General features: G+C 45.7%; 1 long non-coding RNA gene across 1 annotated transcript in view; it reads right to left on the minus strand.

The window, feature by feature from the left end:
- Positions 1-795: 795 nt before the first annotated feature.
- Positions 796-20050, minus strand: part of LOC133540651 (uncharacterized) — a 39912-nt gene continuing 20657 nt past the window's right edge. The window contains exon 5 of the long non-coding RNA XR_009803692.1: positions 796-1670. This is a non-coding gene — a long non-coding RNA (uncharacterized LOC133540651). The remainder of the gene's footprint in view (positions 1671-20050) is intronic.

Raw genomic sequence — 20050 nt, forward strand, 5'->3', positions numbered from 1 at the left:
AAGAGGCCTTATTTTTTTAATTAAATTGTATTTAATATACCACTGATGTTTTTGAAAGTTGATTTTGCACTATTACGTTATATAAGCTCTGCCTGTTCCATGGGAGGAAGCCCGAATACCCGGAGGGAACCCACGCAGTCCCGGGGAGAACATGCAAACTCCACACAGAAAGATCCCGAGCCCGGGATTGAACCCAGGATTACTCAGGACCTTCGTATTGTGAGGCGGATGCACTAACCCCTGTTCCACCGTGCTGCCCCTATTTAAGCCTTGCTTGTTCAATATTCATTACAAAACTTGTTTGGGTCCCTATTAAAAGGTTAATTTGTTCAACCTTGGCCCGCGGCTTTGTTCAGTTTTAAATTTTGGCCCACTCTGTATTTGAGTTTGACCCCCCTGGCGTAGTGGGTAGAGCGGCCGTACCAGAAACCTGAGGGTTGCAGGTTCGCTTCCCACCTATTGACATCCAAATCGCTGCTGTTGTGTCCTTGGGCAGGACACTTCATACTTGCCCCCGGTGCCGCTCACACTGGTGAATGAATGATGAATGAATGATTGGTGGTGGTCGGAGGGGCCGTAGGCACAAACTGGCAGCCACGCTTCCGTCAGTCTACCCCAAGGCAGCTGTGGCTGCAAATGTAGCTTACCACCACCAGGTGTGAATGAATGATGGGTTCCCACTTCTCTGTGAGCGCTTTGAGTATCTAATAATAGAAAAGCGCGATATCAATCTAATCCATAATTATTATTATTATTATATACACACATATACATAAATATGCACATATACACACGATTATATATACATATGTGAACAACACACATCCCTAGTACATGGTCTAACGACTGAAGTGAAAGTCCATCCATCCATCCATCATCTTCCGCTTATCCGAGGTCGAGTCGCGGGGGCAACAGCCTAAGCAGGGAAACCCAGACTTCCCTCTCCCCAGCCACTTCGTCTAGCTCTTCCCGGGGGATCCCGAGGCGTTCCCAGGCCAGCCGGGAGACATAGTCTTCCCAACGTGTCCTGGGTCTTCCCCGTGGCCTCCTACCGGTTGGACGTGCCCTAAACACCTCCCTAGGTGTCCTGACCAGATGCCCGAACCACCTCATCTGGCTCCTCTCGATGTGAAGGAACAGCGGCTTTACTTTGAGTTCCTCCCGGATGGCAGAGCTTCTCACCCTATCTCTAAGGGAGAGCCCCGCCACACGGCGGAGGAAACTCATTTCGGCCGCTTGTACCCGTGATCTTATCCTTTCGGTCATGACCCAAAGCTCATGACCATAGGTGAGGATGGGAATGTAGATCGACCGGTAAATTGAGAGCTTTGCCTTCCGGCTCAGCTCCTTCTTCACCACAACGGATCAGTACAACGTCCGCATTACTGAAGACGCCGCAACGATCCGCCTGTCGATCTCACGATCCACTCTTCCCTCACTCGTGAACAAGACTCCTAGGTACTTGAACTCCTCCACTTGGGGCAGGGTCTCCTCCCCAACCCGGAGATGGCATTCCACCCTTTTCCGGGCGAGAACCATGGACTCGGACTTGGAGGTGCTGATTCTCATTCCCGGTCGCTTCACACTCGGCTGCGAACCGATCCAGCGAGAGCTGAAGATCCCGGTCAGATGAAGCCATCAGGACCACATCATCTGCAAAAAGCAGAGACCTGAAGTGAAAGTACAAAAGTTAATGAACTGAAAGACATCTTTAGTTTTTCCGTTTTGGAACTCGACTGACTCAATCAGACAAGATCCGCCATATTGTACACAGGAGTCTGGAGTAGAGATGAATTCCACAGTCCTAGATGTCAGCAAGAAGGGACTAATTGAAGCTAACAAGCTCATTAAAGTGCTGGACTGTGCGATGGTTCACAGTTGGCATTCAAAATGGAGCTCAGTCAAGAAAAGTTTTAAAATCTTCTTTTTACACTCGCAAGACCTTTACAAACGTTTAAACGTGTCTTAAAACATGACCTATATGCTCAAAGTTTCAGGTTGGGTACAATTTGACCCCGGAACAGACTAGTTTGGTTATTTCCAACGGGAACGTTGGAGTTTAAAAAAAAAAAGCTGCAGCCTGTCTAATTGTTTGTGACAGTCGTTGAGCCTCTCGACTTCGTAAGGGGGAGGGCGACGGGGGTCAAACGTGGTCTACAAATGGACCACTAAGCTGTGTCTCGTTTCCGCACTCGCTTGTAATGAGAACCCGCTGGTGTGCCTCGGATCAGCTTACTTCAAAACCTCCACTGGTCTGTAAAGAGGCCTGGAATTGTTAAAAACTGTATGCTACATGCATGATACTGCAGTGTTTTACATTGCGGTCAACTCAACACTAAATTGTACAGCAAATGTCCACCCTTCGTCTTCAGTGTTTCTTTTCAAAATAAAAGTGTACTCTGGCTCTAAAAAAATAGCTTGTTATCGTCTCAAAAAAAAAAGCATTTGACCTGCCTCAACACAGGCAGTTCAGTCAGCTAACCCGCTGCTAAAGAGTTTGCCACTTGAATGGACACAGGACCAAAATAGCAACAACACCCGGAAACTCATTTTCGCTTGGTTTGGGAAAACATTTTCCCCACAGGACATAATGGCAATAGAAATAATCTGTTAAATCAGGGATCTCAAACACGCGGCGTTATTTTGCGGCCCGCACCTTGATGTGAAAATGTATTGTTGGTGTGGCCCGCGAGTTTTATATGAACGTCGCTTTTCAGCATGAAACCATATGCCCTTGATTTTTCTGGGAAACTCCCAATTTTCAGTACCCTTCCAGGGGTAAACATTCTCCCAAATTACACCCAAACAACAATATTAAGGGGGCACCGTGGAGGCACTGCCTTTACTGTCCTCTATAACCTGTACTAACAGCGTGCCAGCCCATCCACATGTTGTATTTAGCTCCTTTAGACGTAGTAAGCGACTGCAAGACATAGTTGATCAACAGCCATACAGGTCACACTGAGGGTGGCCGTATAAACAAATTTAACACTGTTACAAATATGTGCCACACTGTGAAACCACACCAAACAAGAAAGATAAACACATTTTGGGAGAACATCCGCACCGTAACACAACATAAACACAACAGAATAAATACCCAGAATCCCATGCAGCCCTAACTCTTCCGGGCTACAATACCGGGGAGGATTGGTTTTCTAGTTTTTATTGATTTTGACATAACCACAAGTCTCCAGAGTAATTTTTCAATCATTTTTTTTTGTAAACCTTCTCGGTTATCATACGGCAGGGGCCAAGTCCAGCCCGGGACTTACATCATACCGGCTTCCGAGTTCAGTTCAAAACTTGTGAGACAAATCGTTTCGCTGGAAATTCCTAAAACCACAGGCATGCTCCTGTTATATAGAAGAACTGTAACTACTATAAATACATTATCAGATCCACGCATTAACATTTGAACTAGAGATGTCAGATGATATCGGGCTACCAAGATGGCACTGCCATATTTATTATTGAAGTCACAAAGAGCATTATTTTTTTTTAACATGCCTCAAAACACCAGCTTGGAATTTGAGACAAGCTCTCCCTGAGAGAGCATGAGGAGGTTGAGGTGGGCGGGCTACCGATATTATCGGCCGATAAATGCTTTAAAATGTAATATCGGAAATTATCGGAAATTATAGGTATCGGTTTCAAAGTTATCGGTATAGGTATCAGAAAGTAAAATGAACGACTTTTTAAACCCCGCTGTGTACACGGACGTAGGGAGAAGTACAGAGCGCGATTGAACCTTAAAGGCACTGCCTTTGCGTGCCGGCCCAGTCACATGATATCTACGGCTTTTCTCACACACACAAGCGAATGCAAGGCATACTTGGTTAACAGCCATACAGGTCACACTGAGAGTGGCCGTATAAACAACTTTAACACTGTTACAAATATGCGCCACACTGTGAACCCACACCAAACAAGAATGATAAACACATTTCGGGAGAACATCCGCACCGTAACACAACAGAACAAACACCTAGATCCCCTTGCAGCACTAACTCTTCCGGCACACTACAATATACAACCCCTTACCACGCCCCCCCAACTCAACCTCCTCATGCTCTCTCAGGGAGAGCTTGTCCCAAATTCCAAGCTGCTGTTTTGAGGCATGTTAAAAAAAAATGATGCACTTTGTGACTTCAATAATAAATATGGCAGTGCCATGTTGGCATTTTTTTTTCCATAACTTGAGTTGATTTGTTTTGGAAAACCTTGTTACATTGTTTAATGCATCCAGCGGGGCATCACAACAAAATCAGGCATAATAATGTGTTAATTCCACGACTGTATATATCGGTAACGGTTGATACCGGAAACGGTAATTAAGAGTTGGACAATATCGGAATATCGGATATCGGCAAAAAAGCCATTATCGGACATCTCTAATTTTGATATAATTTTTTTATCCTGATAGATTGAAAATTAACACCGATGAGTTGACTGATGAACATTATCACATAATTTATTCAGAAAATATAAATAACAACAAATAAAGTACATATACTATTAACCGCAACAGGTAGTTGTAAAAAACAACAACAACATTATGTCTTATACAAACTCAGAATGTGCTTGTTCTACTTTTAAACAAAGAAAACAATCTGAAGATGTCTTATTTTTAAGTTTTCGTGCTGTGATTTTACCAGTCCGTCCCACTTGGGAGTAGATTTTTCCTCCATGCGGCCCCCCGATCTAAAATTAGTTTGACTATTAAATTAACCAAATTTATCTTTGTGAAAACATTGGACACAGTGTGTTGTCAAGCTAATGAGATGTGATGCAAGTGTAAGCCACTGTGACACTATTTTTCATATTTTATTCTATTTCTTTATTTTTTATAAATGTCTAATGATAATGTCAATGATGGATTTTTAATCACTGCTTTGTTGGAATTGTTACTGGTATTGATACTGTTGTTGATAATATTCTATTTTGTTTCGCTACTTTTGGTTTGTTCTGTGTCGTGTTTGTGTCTCCTCTTAATTGCTGTGATTATTGTTGCTGTTCTGAGTGTTGCTGGGTCGGGTTTGGTTTTGGAATTGGATATCATTGATATGGTATTGCTGTGTATTTTTTTGTTGGATTGAATACATTTTCAATTAAAAAAAAAATAATAAAAAAAATGAGTTTGACATCCCTGCTTTAGTAAGTTGGAAAATGTTTAATATGTTTGCAGGCTTAAATAAGTCAAAAAATGTATCAATAATTATCCAAATAATGCTTTGAAAAAGACATGTTTGGGGTTGTGGAATATATTTGTATTTAGCCGACGCGCGGAGAATAATATTATTTCCGCAACGTGTGTGGCTCCGCTTTTCCTCCCTACGGCAACACGGCGGTCGACGGATAATAGCCGGGAAAGTACCAGGATAGCGAGCGCAAAAAAGTGACGGCTCCCGGAGTGATATTCGGCATCATATGTAGTGTGAGGCATTGCAAATTAAACAATAAAAAAAATAAATAAATAACGGTTTGAATTGGTCCAGATAATCAGGGACTGTTATCACCGACGGACAGGTGTTGCAATGTGACTGCAGCCAGGCACGTAAGAAAACCCTCGTCTCCATGGCAACGTCTCTTTTGCGTTCAGCCGACGCGCGAAGAATAATGTTATTTCCGCAACGTGTGTCCCTCCGCTTTTCCTCCCTACAGCAACACGGCGGTCGACGGATAACAGCCGGGAAAGTACCAGGATAGCGAGCGCAAAAAAGTGACAGCTCCCAGACTGATATTCGGCGTCATATGTAGTGTGAGGCATGGCAAATTAAAGAATAAAAAAAAACAAATAACGTTTTGAATTGGTCCAGATTATCGGGGACTGTTGTTATCGACGGACAGGTGTCGCAATGTGACTGCAGCCAGGCACGTAAGAAAACCCTCGTCTCCATGGCAACGTCTCTTTTGCGTTCAGCCGACGCGCGAAGAATAATGTTATTTCCGCAACATGTGTCGCTCCATGTTTCCTCCCTACAGCAACACAGCAATCGACGGATAAAAACCGGGAAAGTACCAGGATAGCGAGCGCAAAAAAGTGACAGCTCCCAGACTGATATTCGGCGTCATATGTAGTGTGAGGAAATGCAAATTAAAGAATAAAAAAAAACAAATAACGTTTTGAATTGGTCCAGATTATCGGGGACTGTTGTTACCGACGGACAGGTGTCGCAATGTGACTGCAGCCAGGCACGTAAGAAAACCCTCGTCTCCATGGCAACGTCTCTTTTGCATTCAGCCGACGCGCGAAGAATAATGTTATTTCCGCAACATGTGTCGCTCCATGTTTCCTCCCTACAGCAACACAGCAATCGACGGATAAAAACCGGGAAAGTACCAGGATAGCGAGCGCAAAAAAGTGACGGCTCCCGGAGTGATATTCGGCGTCATATGTCGTGTGAGGCAATGCAAATTAAACAAAAACAAATAACGTTTTGAATTGGTCCAGATAATCGGGGACTGTTATCACCGACGGACAGGTGTTGCAAAGTGACTGCAGCCAGGCACGTAAGAAAACCCTCGTCTCCATGGCAACGTCTCTTTTGCGTTCAGCCGACGCGCGAAGAATAATGTTATTTCCGCAACGTGTGTCGCTCCGCTTTTCCTCCCTACAGCAACACGGCGGTCGACGGATAATAGCCGGGAAAGTACCAGGATAGCGAGCGCAAAAAAGTGACGGCTCCCGGAGTGATATTCGGCGTCATATGTAGTGTGAGGAAATGCAAATTAAAAAATAAAAAAAAACAAATAACGGTTTGAATTGGTCCAGATTATCGGGGACTGTTGTTACCGACGGACAGGTGTCGCAATGTGACTGCAGCCAGGCACGTAAGAAAACCCTCGTCTCCATGGCAACGTCTCTTTTGCGTTCAGCCGACGCGCGAAGAATAATGTTATTTCCGCAACGTGTGTCGCTCCACGTTTCCTCCCTACAGCAACACGGCGGTCGACAGATAAAAACCGGGAAAGTACCAGGATAGCGAGCGCAAAAAAGTGACGGCTCCCGGAGAGATATTCGGCGTCATATGTAGTGTGAGGCATTGCAAATTAAACAATAAAAAAAAAACAAATAACGGTTTGAATTGGTCCAGATTATCGGGGACTGTTGTTACCGACGGACAGGTGTCGCAATGTGACTGCAGCCAGGCAAGTAAGAAAACCCTCGTCTCCATGGCAACGTCTGTTTTGCGTTCAGCCGACGCGCGAAGAATAATGTTATTTCCGCAACGTGTGTCGCTCCGCTTTTCCTCCCTACAGCAACACGGCGGTCGACGGATAAAAACCGGGAAAGTACCAGGATAGCGAGCGCAAAAAAGTGACGGCTCCCGGAGTGATATTCGGCGTCATATGTAGTGTGAGGAAATGCAAATTAAAAAATAAAAAAAAACAAATAACGGTTTGAATTGGTCCAGATTATCGGGGACTGTTGTTACCGACGGACAGGTGTCGCAATGTGACTGCAGCCAGGCACGTAAGAAAACCCTCGTCTCCATGGCAACGTCTCTTTTGCGTTCAGCCGACGCGCGAAGAATAATGTTATTTCCGCAACGTGTGTCGCTCCACGTTTCCTCCCTACAGCAACACGGCGGTCGACAGATAAAAACCGGGAAAGTACCAGGATAGCGAGCGCAAAAAAGTGACGGCTCCCAGACTGATATTCGGCGTCATATGTAGTGTGAGGCATGGCAAATTAAAGAATAAAAAAAAACAAATAACGTTTTGAATTGGTCCAGATTATCGGGGACTGTTGTTATCGACGGACAGGTGTCGCAATGTGACTGCAGCCAGGCACGTAAGAAAACCCTCGTCTCCATGGCAACGTCTCTTTTGCGTTCAGCCGACGCGCGAAGAATAATGTTATTTCCGCAACATGTGTCGCTCCATGTTTCCTCCCTACAGCAACACAGCAATCGACGGATAAAAACCGGGAAAGTACCAGGATAGCGAGCGCAAAAAAGTGACAGCTCCCAGACTGATATTCGGCGTCATATGTAGTGTGAGGAAATGCAAATTAAAGAATAAAAAAAAACAAATAACGTTTTGAATTGGTCCAGATTATCGGGGACTGTTGTTACCGACGGACAGGTGTCGCAATGTGACTGCAGCCAGGCACGTAAGAAAACCCTCGTCTCCATGGCAACGTCTCTTTTGCATTCAGCCGACGCGCGAAGAATAATGTTATTTCCGCAACATGTGTCGCTCCATGTTTCCTCCCTACAGCAACACAGCAATCGACGGATAAAAACCGGGAAAGTACCAGGATAGCGAGCGCAAAAAAGTGACGGCTCCCGGAGTGATATTCGGCGTCATATGTCGTGTGAGGCAATGCAAATTAAACAAAAACAAATAACGTTTTGAATTGGTCCAGATAATCGGGGACTGTTATCACCGACGGACAGGTGTTGCAAAGTGACTGCAGCCAGGCACGTAAGAAAACCCTCGTCTCCATGGCAACGTCTCTTTTGCGTTCAGCCGACGCGCGAAGAATAATGTTATTTCCGCAACGTGTGTCGCTCCGCTTTTCCTCCCTACAGCAACACGGCGGTCGACGGATAATAGCCGGGAAAGTACCAGGATAGCGAGCGCAAAAAAGTGACGGCTCCCGGAGTGATATTCGGCGTCATATGTAGTGTGAGGAAATGCAAATTAAAAAATAAAAAAAAACAAATAACGGTTTGAATTGGTCCAGATTATCGGGGACTGTTGTTACCGACGGACAGGTGTCGCAATGTGACTGCAGCCAGGCACGTAAGAAAACCCTCGTCTCCATGGCAACGTCTCTTTTGCGTTCAGCCGACGCGCGAAGAATAATGTTATTTCCGCAACGTGTGTCGCTCCACGTTTCCTCCCTACAGCAACACGGCGGTCGACAGATAAAAACCGGGAAAGTACCAGGATAGCGAGCGCAAAAAAGTGACGGCTCCCGGAGAGATATTCGGCGTCATATGTAGTGTGAGGCATTGCAAATTAAACAATAAAAAAAAAACAAATAACGGTTTGAATTGGTCCAGATTATCGGGGACTGTTGTTACCGACGGACAGGTGTCGCAATGTGACTGCAGCCAGGCAAGTAAGAAAACCCTCGTCTCCATGGCAACGTCTGTTTTGCGTTCAGCCGACGCGCGAAGAATAATGTTATTTCCGCAACGTGTGTCGCTCCGCTTTTCCTCCCTACAGCAACACGGCGGTCGACGGATAAAAACCGGGAAAGTACCAGGATAGCGAGCGCAAAAAAGTGACGGCTCCCGGAGTGATATTCGGCGTCATATGTAGTGTGAGGAAATGCAAATTAAAAAATAAAAAAAAACAAATAACGGTTTGAATTGGTCCAGATTATCGGGGACTGTTGTTACCGACGGACAGGTGTCGCAATGTGACTGCAGCCAGGCACGTAAGAAAACCCTCGTCTCCATGGCAACGTCTCTTTTGCGTTCAGCCGACGCGCGAAGAATAATGTTATTTCCGCAACGTGTGTCGCTCCACGTTTCCTCCCTACAGCAACACGGCGGTCGACAGATAAAAACCGGGAAAGTACCAGGATAGCGAGCGCAAAAAAGTGACGGCTCCCGGAGAGATATTCGGCGTCATATGTAGTGTGAGGAAATGCAAATTAAACAATAAAAAAAAAACAAATAACGGTTTGAATTGGTCCAGATTATCGGGGACTGTTGTTACCGACGGACAGGTGTCGCAATGTGACTGCAGCCAGGCAAGTAAGAAAACCCTCGTCTCCATGGCAACGTCTGTTTTGCGTTCAGCCGACGCGCGAAGAATAATGTTATTTCCGCAACGTGTGTCGCTCCGCTTTTCCTCCCTACAGCAACACGGCGGTCGACGGATAAAAACCGGGAAAGTACCAGGATAGCGAGCGCAAAAAAGTGACGGCTCCCGGAGTGATATTCGGCGTCATATGTAGTGTGAGGAAATGCAAATTAAACAATAAAAAAAAAACAAATAACGGTTTGAATTGGTCCAGATTATCGGGGACTGTTGTTACCGACGGACAGGTGTCGCAATGTGACTGCAGCCAGGCACGTAAGAAAACCCTCGTCTCCATGGCAACGTCTCTTTTGCGTTCAGCCGACGCGCGAAGAATAATGTTATTTCCGCAACGTGTGTCGCTCCACGTTTCCTCCCTACAGCAACACGGCGGTCGACAGATAAAAACCGGGAAAGTACCAGGATAGCGAGCGCAAAAAAGTGACGGCTCCCGGAGAGATATTCGGCGTCATATGTAGTGTGAGGAAATGCAAATTAAACAATAAAAAAAAAACAAATAACGGTTTGAATTGGTCCAGATTATCGGGGACTGTTGTTACCGACGGACAGGTGTCGCAATGTGACTGCAGCCAGGCAAGTAAGAAAACCCTCGTCTCCATGGCAACGTCTCTTTTGCATTCAGCCGACGCGCGAAGAATAATGTTATTTCCGCAACGTGTGTCGCTCCGCTTTTCCTCCCTACAGCAACACGGCGGTCGACGGATAAAAACCGGGAAAGTACCAGGATAGCGAGCGCAAAAAAGTGACGGCTCCCGGAGTGATATTCGGCGTCATATGTAGTGTGAGGAAATGCAAATTAAAAAATAAAAAAAAACAAATAACGGTTTGAATTGGTCCAGATTATCGGGGACTGTTGTTACCGACGGACAGGTGTCGCAATGTGACTGCAGCCAGGCACGTAAGAAAACCCTCGTCTCCATGGCAACGTCTCTTTTGCGTTCAGCCGACGCGCGAAGAATAATGTTATTTCCGCAACGTGTGTCGCTCCACGTTTCCTCCCTACAGCAACACGGCGGTCGACAGATAAAAACCGGGAAAGTACCAGGATAGCGAGCGCAAAAAAGTGACGGCTCCCGGAGAGATATTCGGCGTCATATGTAGTGTGAGGCATTGCAAATTAAACAATAAAAAAAAAACAAATAACGGTTTGAATTGGTCCAGATTATCGGGGACTGTTGTTACCGACGGACAGGTGTCGCAATGTGACTGCAGCCAGGCAAGTAAGAAAACCCTCGTCTCCATGGCAACGTCTGTTTTGCGTTCAGCCGACGCGCGAAGAATAATGTTATTTCCGCAACGTGTGTCGCTCCGCTTTTCCTCCCTACAGCAACACGGCGGTCGACGGATAAAAACCGGGAAAGTACCAGGATAGCGAGCGCAAAAAAGTGACGGCTCCCGGAGTGATATTCGGCGTCATATGTAGTGTGAGGAAATGCAAATTAAAAAATAAAAAAAAACAAATAACGGTTTGAATTGGTCCAGATTATCGGGGACTGTTGTTACCGACGGACAGGTGTCGCAATGTGACTGCAGCCAGGCACGTAAGAAAACCCTCGTCTCCATGGCAACGTCTCTTTTGCGTTCAGCCGACGCGCGAAGAATAATGTTATTTCCGCAACGTGTGTCGCTCCACGTTTCCTCCCTACAGCAACACGGCGGTCGACAGATAAAAACCGGGAAAGTACCAGGATAGCGAGCGCAAAAAAGTGACGGCTCCCGGAGAGATATTCGGCGTCATATGTAGTGTGAGGAAATGCAAATTAAACAATAAAAAAAAAACAAATAACGGTTTGAATTGGTCCAGATTATCGGGGACTGTTGTTACCGACGGACAGGTGTCGCAATGTGACTGCAGCCAGGCAAGTAAGAAAACCCTCGTCTCCATGGCAACGTCTGTTTTGCGTTCAGCCGACGCGCGAAGAATAATGTTATTTCCGCAACGTGTGTCGCTCCGCTTTTCCTCCCTACAGCAACACGGCGGTCGACGGATAAAAACCGGGAAAGTACCAGGATAGCGAGCGCAAAAAAGTGACGGCTCCCGGAGTGATATTCGGCGTCATATGTAGTGTGAGGAAATGCAAATTAAACAATAAAAAAAAAACAAATAACGGTTTGAATTGGTCCAGATTATCGGGGACTGTTGTTACCGACGGACAGGTGTCGCAATGTGACTGCAGCCAGGCACGTAAGAAAACCCTCGTCTCCATGGCAACGTCTCTTTTGCGTTCAGCCGACGCGCGAAGAATAATGTTATTTCCGCAACGTGTGTCGCTCCACGTTTCCTCCCTACAGCAACACGGCGGTCGACAGATAAAAACCGGGAAAGTACCAGGATAGCGAGCGCAAAAAAGTGACGGCTCCCGGAGAGATATTCGGCGTCATATGTAGTGTGAGGAAATGCAAATTAAACAATAAAAAAAAAACAAATAACGGTTTGAATTGGTCCAGATTATCGGGGACTGTTGTTACCGACGGACAGGTGTCGCAATGTGACTGCAGCCAGGCAAGTAAGAAAACCCTCGTCTCCATGGCAACGTCTCTTTTGCATTCAGCCGACGCGCGAAGAATAATGTTATTTCCGCAACGTGTGTCGCTCCGCTTTTCCTCCCTACAGCAACACGGCGGTCGACGGATAAAAACCGGGAAAGTACCAGGATAGCGAGCGCAAAAAAGTGACGGCTCCCGGAGTGATATTCGGCGTCATATGTAGTGTGAGGAAATGCAAATTAAACAATAAAAAAAAAACAAATAACGGTTTGAATTGGTCCAGATTATCGGGGACTGTTGTTACCGACGGACAGGTGTCGCAATGTGACTGCAGCCAGGCAAGTAAGAAAACCCTCGTCTCCATGGCAACGTCTCTTTTGCGTTCAGCCGACGCGCGAAGAATAATTTTATTTCCGCAACGTGTGTCGCTCCGCTTTTCCTCCCTACAGCAACACGGCGGTCGACGGATAAAAACCGGGAAAGTACCAGGATAGCGAGCGCAAAAAAAGTGACGGCTCCCGGAGTGATATTCGGCGTCATATGTAGTGTGAGGAAATGCAAATTAAACAATAAAAAAAAAACAAATAACGGTTTGAATTGGTCCAGATTATCGGGGACTGTTGTTACCGACGGACAGGTGTTGCAATGTGACTGCAGCCAGGCACGTAAGAAAACCCTCGTCTCCATGGCAACGTCACTTTTGCGTTCAGCCGACGCGCGAAGAATAATGTTATTTCCGCAACGTGTGTCACTCCACGTTTCCTCCCTACAGCAAGACGGCGGTCGACGGATAAAAACCGGGAAAGTACCAGGATAGCGAGCGCAAAAAAGTGACGGCTCCCGGAGTGATATTCGGCGTCATATGTAGTGTGAGGAAATGCAAATTAAACAATAAAAAAAAAACAAATAACGGTTTGAATTGGTCCAGATTATCGGGGACTGTTGTTACCGACGGACAGGTGTCGCAATGTGACTGCAGCCAGGCAAGTAAGAAAACCCTCGTCTCCATGGCAACGTCTCTTTTGCGTTCAGCCGACGCGCGAAGAATAATGTTATTTCCGCAACGTGTGTCGCTCCGCTTTTCCTCCCTACAGCAACGCGGCGGTCGACGGATAAAAACCGGGAAAGTACCAGGATAGCGAGCGCAAAAAAGTGACGGCTCCCGGAGTGATATTCGGCGTCATATGTAGTGTGAGGAAATGCAAATTAAAGAATAAAAAAAAACAAATAACGGTTTGAATTGCTCCAGATTATCGGGGACTGTTGTTACCGACGGACAGGTGTCGCAATGTGACTGCAGCCAGGCAAGTAAGAAAACCCTCGTCTCCATGGCAACGTCTCTTTTGCGTTCAGCCGACGCGCGAAGAATAATGTTATTTCCGCAACGTGTGTCGCTCCGCTTTTCCTCCCTACAGCAACACGGCGGTCGACGGATAAAAACCGGGAAAGTACCAGGATAGCGAGCGCAAAAAAGTGACGGCTCCCGGAGTGATATTCGGCGTCATATGTAGTGTGAGGCATTGCAAATTAAACAATAAAAAAAAAACAAATAACGGTTTGAATTGGTCCAGATTATCGGGGACTGTTGTTACCGACGGACAGGTGTCGCAATGTGACTGCAGCCAGGCAGGTAAGAAAACCCTCGTCTCCATGGCAACGTCTCTTTTGCGTTCAGCCGACGCGCGAAGAATAATGTTATTTCCGCAACGTGTGTCGCTCCACGTTTCCTCCCTACAGCAACACGGCGGTCGACAGATAAAAACCGGGAAAGTACCAGGATAGCGAGCGCAAAAAAGTGACGGCTCCCGGAGTGATATTCGGCGTCATATGTAGTGTGAGGAAATGCAAATTAAACAATAAAAAAAAAAACAAATAACGGTTTGAATTGGTCCAGATTATCGGGGACTGTTGTTACCGACGGACAGGTGTCGCAATGTGACTGCAGCCAGGCAAGTAAGAAAACCCTCGTCTCCATGGCAACGTCTCTTTTGCGTTCAGCCGACGCGCGAAGAATAATGTTATTTCCGCAACGTGTGTCGCTCCACGTTTCCTCCCTACAGCAAGACGGCGGTCGACGGATAAAAACCGGGAAAGTACCAGGATAGCAAGCGCAAAAAAGTGACGGCTCCCGGAGTGATATTCGGCGTCATATGTAGTGTGAGGAAATGCAAATTAAACAATAAAAAAAAAACAAATAACGGTTTGAATTGGTCCAGATTATCGGGGACTGTTGTTACCGACGGACAGGTGTCGCAATGTGACTGCAGCCAGGCAGGTAAGAAAACCCTCGTCTCCATGGCAACGTCTCTTTTGCGTTCAGCCGACGCGCGAAGAATAATGTTATTTCCGCAACGTGTGTCGCTCCACGTTTCCTCCCTACAGCAACACGGCGGTCGACGGATAAAAACCGGGAAAGTACCAGGATAGCGAGCGCAAAAAAGTGACGGCTCCCGGAGTGATATTCGGCGTCATATGTAGTGTGAGGCATTGCAAATTAAACAATTAAAAAAAAACAAATAACGGTTTGAATTGGTCCAGATTATCGGGGACTGTTGTTACCGACGGACAGGTGTCGCAATGTGACTGCAGCCAGGCACGTAAGAAAACCCTCGTCTCCATGGCAACGTCACTTTTGCGTTCAGCCGACGCGCGAAGAATAATGTTATTTCCGCAACGTGTGTCGCTCCACGTTTCCTCCCTACAGCAACACGGCGGTCGACGGATAAAAACCGGGAAAGTACCAGGATAGCGAGCGCAAAAAAGTGACGGCTCCCGGAGTGATATTCGGCGTCATATGTAGTGTGAGGAAATGCAAATTAAACAATAAAAAAAAAACAAATAACGGTTTGAATTGGTCCAGATTATCGGGGACTGTTGTTACCGACGGACAGTTGTCGCAATGTGACTGCAGCCAGGCAAGTAAGAAAACCCTCGTCTCCATGGCAACGTCTCTTTTGCGTTCAGCCGACGCGCGAAGAATAATGTTATTTCCGCAACGTGTGTCGCTCCGCTTTTCCTCCCTACAGCAACACGGCGGTCGACGGATAAAAACCGGGAAAGTACCAGGATAGCGAGCGCAAAAAAGTGACGGCTCCCGGAGTGATATTCGGCGTCATATGTAGTGTGAGGCATTGCAAATTAAACAATAAAAAAAAAACAAATAACGGTTTGAATTGGTCCAGATTATCGGGGACTGTTGTTACCGACGGACAGGTGTCGCAATGTGACTGCAGCCAGGCACGTAAGAAAACCCTCGTCTCCATGGCAACGTCTCTTTTGCGTTCAGCCGATGCGCGAAGAATAATGTTATTTCCGCAACATGTGTCGCTCCACGTTTCCTCCCTACAGCAACACGGCGTTCAACGGATAATAGCCGGGAAAGTACCAGGATAGCGAGCGCAAAAAAGTGACGGCTCCCGGAGTGATATTCGGCGTCATATGTAGTGTGAGGAAATGCAAATTAAACAATAAAAAAAAAACAAATAACGGTTTGAATTGGTCCAGATTATCGGGGACTGTTGTTACCGACGGACAGGTGTCGCAATGTGACTGCAGCCAGGCGCGTAAGAAAATCCTTGTCTCCATGGCAACGTCTCTTTTGCGTTCACTCATTTGCCGCTTTTCCACCAACGCAGGGGTAGGCAACCCAGAACGTTGAAAGAGCCATTTTGGACCCAAATAACACAACGCTGTCAAGCGCCATTCATATAAAACTTGCGGGCCGCACTAACATTAAACTTTCATATTATGGTGGGGGCCGCAAAATAACGTTCATACGAACCCCTGGTTTAGGTGTTCGTACGACTCTGTTTTTCCCCCCGACCTTACGAAAGCATAGGTATTGCCTTTCGAGGAATAACACATAACCTCGCAGCGTTGAAAGAGTCAGCATTTTTTTTAATGGAGGCCAAGAAGGAAACTGAGACGAGAGGTAAACACGGATATGAGAGTCCTTGCTTGTTTGGGTCAACCCAAGCGTGTAGCGACAAATTCCAACAACTCGCGAGACCGCCGCCCTCCATCATCTCTTGGGGAGGAAGCGGCAGTCAAGCCGGAGGAGAACCATGGAAGGTGGAGGACGAGAGACCGAGTTCTAAACGACGGATTTTGTTTCACCCACACACCCCCTCCACCAGGACTCCAAGGGCGCTGAGGGGAGGTCTGCTTCCCACAACGGGGGGCTCCCAACCTGCAGACCTGCCCAGAGGACCTCACCACAATACTCCTAATGATGGAAAATGAACGCTCCATTGGGCCACTGACATTTCCAACTATTTACAGCACGGGGCTAAAACCGGCCGCGTACGATTCACTTCATTGGGCCCTAATGAACACAACCTGTCAGCTAGCGTCGTTAGCATCCGTAAGAAGTTGAGGAGACGACGAAATACCACAGCTGTTAATGTTAGCTTTGAATATGTCAGTGTAGGCTTAATTACTTTGGGGTATGGTTTGGTTGGAAATCGAGTGTTGTTTAGTGGGGCAAAAAAGTATTTAGTCAGCCACCGATTGTGCAAGTTCTCCCACTTAAAATGATGACAGCGGTCTGTAATTTTCATCATAGGTACACTTCAACTGTGAGAGACAGAATGTGGAAAAAAAATCCAGGAATTCACATTGTAGGAATTTTAAAGAATTTATTTGTAAATTATGATGGAAAATAAGTAGGTTTTAGCTCAAAATCTCACGATACATGGCCCCATTCATTCTTTCCTTAACACGGATCAATCGTCCTGTCCCCTTAGCAGAAAAACAGCCCCAAAGCATGATGTTTCCACCCCCATGCTTCACAGTAGGTTTGGTGTTCTTGGGATGCACTTTAGTATTCTTCTTCCTCCAAACACGACGAGTTGAGTTTATACCAAAAAGTTCTGTTTTGGTTTCATCTGACCACATGACATTCTCCCAATCCTCTGCTGTATCATCCATGTATCCATTTTGGTATAAACTCAACTCGTCGTGTTTGGAGGAAGAAGAATACTGAGTTGCATCCCAAGAACACCATACCTACTGTGAAGCATGGGGGTGGAAACATCATGCTTTGGGGCTCTTTTTCTGCTAAGGGGACTGGACGATTGATCCGTGTTAAGGAAAGAATGAATGGGGCCATGTATCGTGAGATTTTGAGCTAAAACCTACTTATTTTGAGCTAAAACCTACTTATTTTCCACCATAATTTACAAATAAATTCTTTAAAATTCCTACAATGTGAATTCCTGGATTTTTTTTTCACATTCTGTCTCTCACAGTTGAAGTGTACCAGTCTTGAGTTCAATCCCGGGCTCGGGATCTTTCTGTGTGGAGTTTGCATGTCCTACCCGTGACTGCGTGGGTTCCCTCCGGGTACTCCGGCTTCCTCCCACTTCCAAAGACATGCACCTGGGGATAGGTTGATTGGCAACACTAAATTGGCCCTAGTGTGTGAATGTGAGTGTGAATGTTGTCTGTCTATCTGTGTTGGTGACTTGTCCAGGGTGTACCCCACTTTACGCCCGAGTGCAGCTGAGATAGGCTCCAGCGACCCCCCGCGACCCGGAACGGGACAAGCGGTAAAAGATGGATGGATATATATACACACACTTATATGTATATATATATTAAGGCTGCGATTCTTTGGGTGTCCCATGATTTGATTCAATATTGATTCTTGGGGTCACGATTCGATAATATATCGATTTTTTTTATTCGATTCTCGGTTCAAAAATGATATTTTTTACGATTCAAAACGATTCTGTATTCATTCAATACGTAGGATTTCAGCAGGATCTACCCCAGTCTGCTGACATGCAAGCAGAGTAGTAGATTTTTTTTTTATAAAGGACATTTTTTTATCAACTGATTGCAATAATGTAAATTTGTTTTAACTATTATCCATCCATCCATCTTCTTCCGCTTATCCGAGGTCGGGTCGCGGGGGCAACAGCCTAAGCAGGGAAACCCAGACTTCCCTCTCCCCAGCCACTTCGTCTAACTCTTCCCGGGGGATCCCGAGGCGTTCCCAGGCCAGCCGGGAGACATAATCTTCCCAACGTGTCCTGGGTCTTCCCCGTGGCCTCCTACCGGTTGGACATGCCCTAAACACCTCCCTAGGGAGGCGTTCGGGTGGCATCCTGACCAGATGCCCGAACCACCTCATCTGGCTCCTCCCGATGTGAAGGAGCAGCGGCTTTACTTTGAGTTCCTCCCGGATGGCAGAGCTTCTCACCCTATCTCTAAGGGAGAGACAGGAAACTCATTTCGGCCGCTTGTACCCGTGATCTTATCCTTTCGGTCATGACCCAAAGCTCATGACCATAGGTGAGGATGGGAACGTAGATCGACCGGTAAATTGAGAGCTTTGCCTTCCGGCTCAGCTCCTTCTTCACCACAACGGATCAGTATAACGTCCGCATTACTGAAGACGCCGCACCGAATTCATAGTTTTAACTATTAAACGAACCAAAAATATGACTTATTTTATCTTTGTGAAAACATTGGACACAGTGTGTTGTCAAGCTTATGAGATGCGATGCAAGTGTAAGCCACTGTGACACTATTGTTCTTTTTTTTTTTATAAATGTCTAATGATAATGTCAGTGAGGGATTTTTAATCACTGCTACGCTGAAATTATAACTAATATTGATACTGTTGTTGATAAAATCCATTTTTGTTTCACTACTTTTGGTTTGTTCTGTGTCGTGTTTGTGTGTCCTCTCAATTGCTCTGTTTATTGCAGTTCTGAGTGTTGCTGGGTCAGGTTTGGTTTTGGAATTGGATTGCATTGTTATGGTATTGCTGTGTAGTGGTTTGTTGGATTGATTGAATAAAAATTAAAAGTAAAAAAAACGATAAAAAAAAAAAAAGAGAATCGATTCTAAATCGCACAACGTATTCGATTTGATTCGTATTCAAATCGATTTTTCCCCACACCCCTAATATATATATATATATATATATATATATATATATATATATATATATATGTGTGTGTGTGGGGGGGGGGGGGGGATCGCAAGACTACTTCATCTCTACAGAACTGTTTCATAAGGGGTTCATGAAACACTTCTGTAGAGATGAAGTAGTCTTGTGATTTTCCCCCACACACATATATAGCGCTCTAACACGGTATCGAGCACTATTATCTGGATAATCTAATTAAGACATACATATATATATATATATATATATATATATATATATATATATATATATATATATATATATATATATATATATATATATATATATATATATATATATATATATATATATATATATATATATGGGGCTTCACGGTGGCAGAAGGGTTAGTGCGTCTGCCTCACAATACGAACTTCCTGCAGTCCTGGGTTCAAATCCAGGCTCGGGATCTTTCTGTGTGGAGTTTGCATGTTCTCCCCGTGAATGCGTGGGTTCCCTCCGGGTACTCCGGCTTCCTCCCACTTCCAAAGACATGCACCTGGGGATAGGTTGATTGGCAACACTAAATTGGCCCTAGTGTGTGAATGTGAGTGTGAATGTTGTCTGTCTATCTGTGTTGGCCCTGCGATGAGGTGGCGACTTGTCCAGGGTGTACCCTGCCTTCCACCCGATTGTAGCTGAGATAGGCGCCAGCGCCCCCCGCGATCCCGAAAGGGAATAAGCGGTAGGAAATGGATGGATGGATATATATATATATATATATATATATACACACACATATATATATATATTTTTTTATTTTTATTTTTTTCTACTCGGGACTTCCTGCGGGCCGCATTTTGGACGGTGGCGGGCCAAATCCGGCTTGCAGGCTGT

The sequence above is a fragment of the Nerophis ophidion genome, linkage group LG01 (assembly GCF_033978795.1).
Source record: "Nerophis ophidion isolate RoL-2023_Sa linkage group LG01, RoL_Noph_v1.0, whole genome shotgun sequence".
Taxonomy (NCBI): Eukaryota; Metazoa; Chordata; class Actinopteri; order Syngnathiformes; family Syngnathidae; genus Nerophis; species Nerophis ophidion.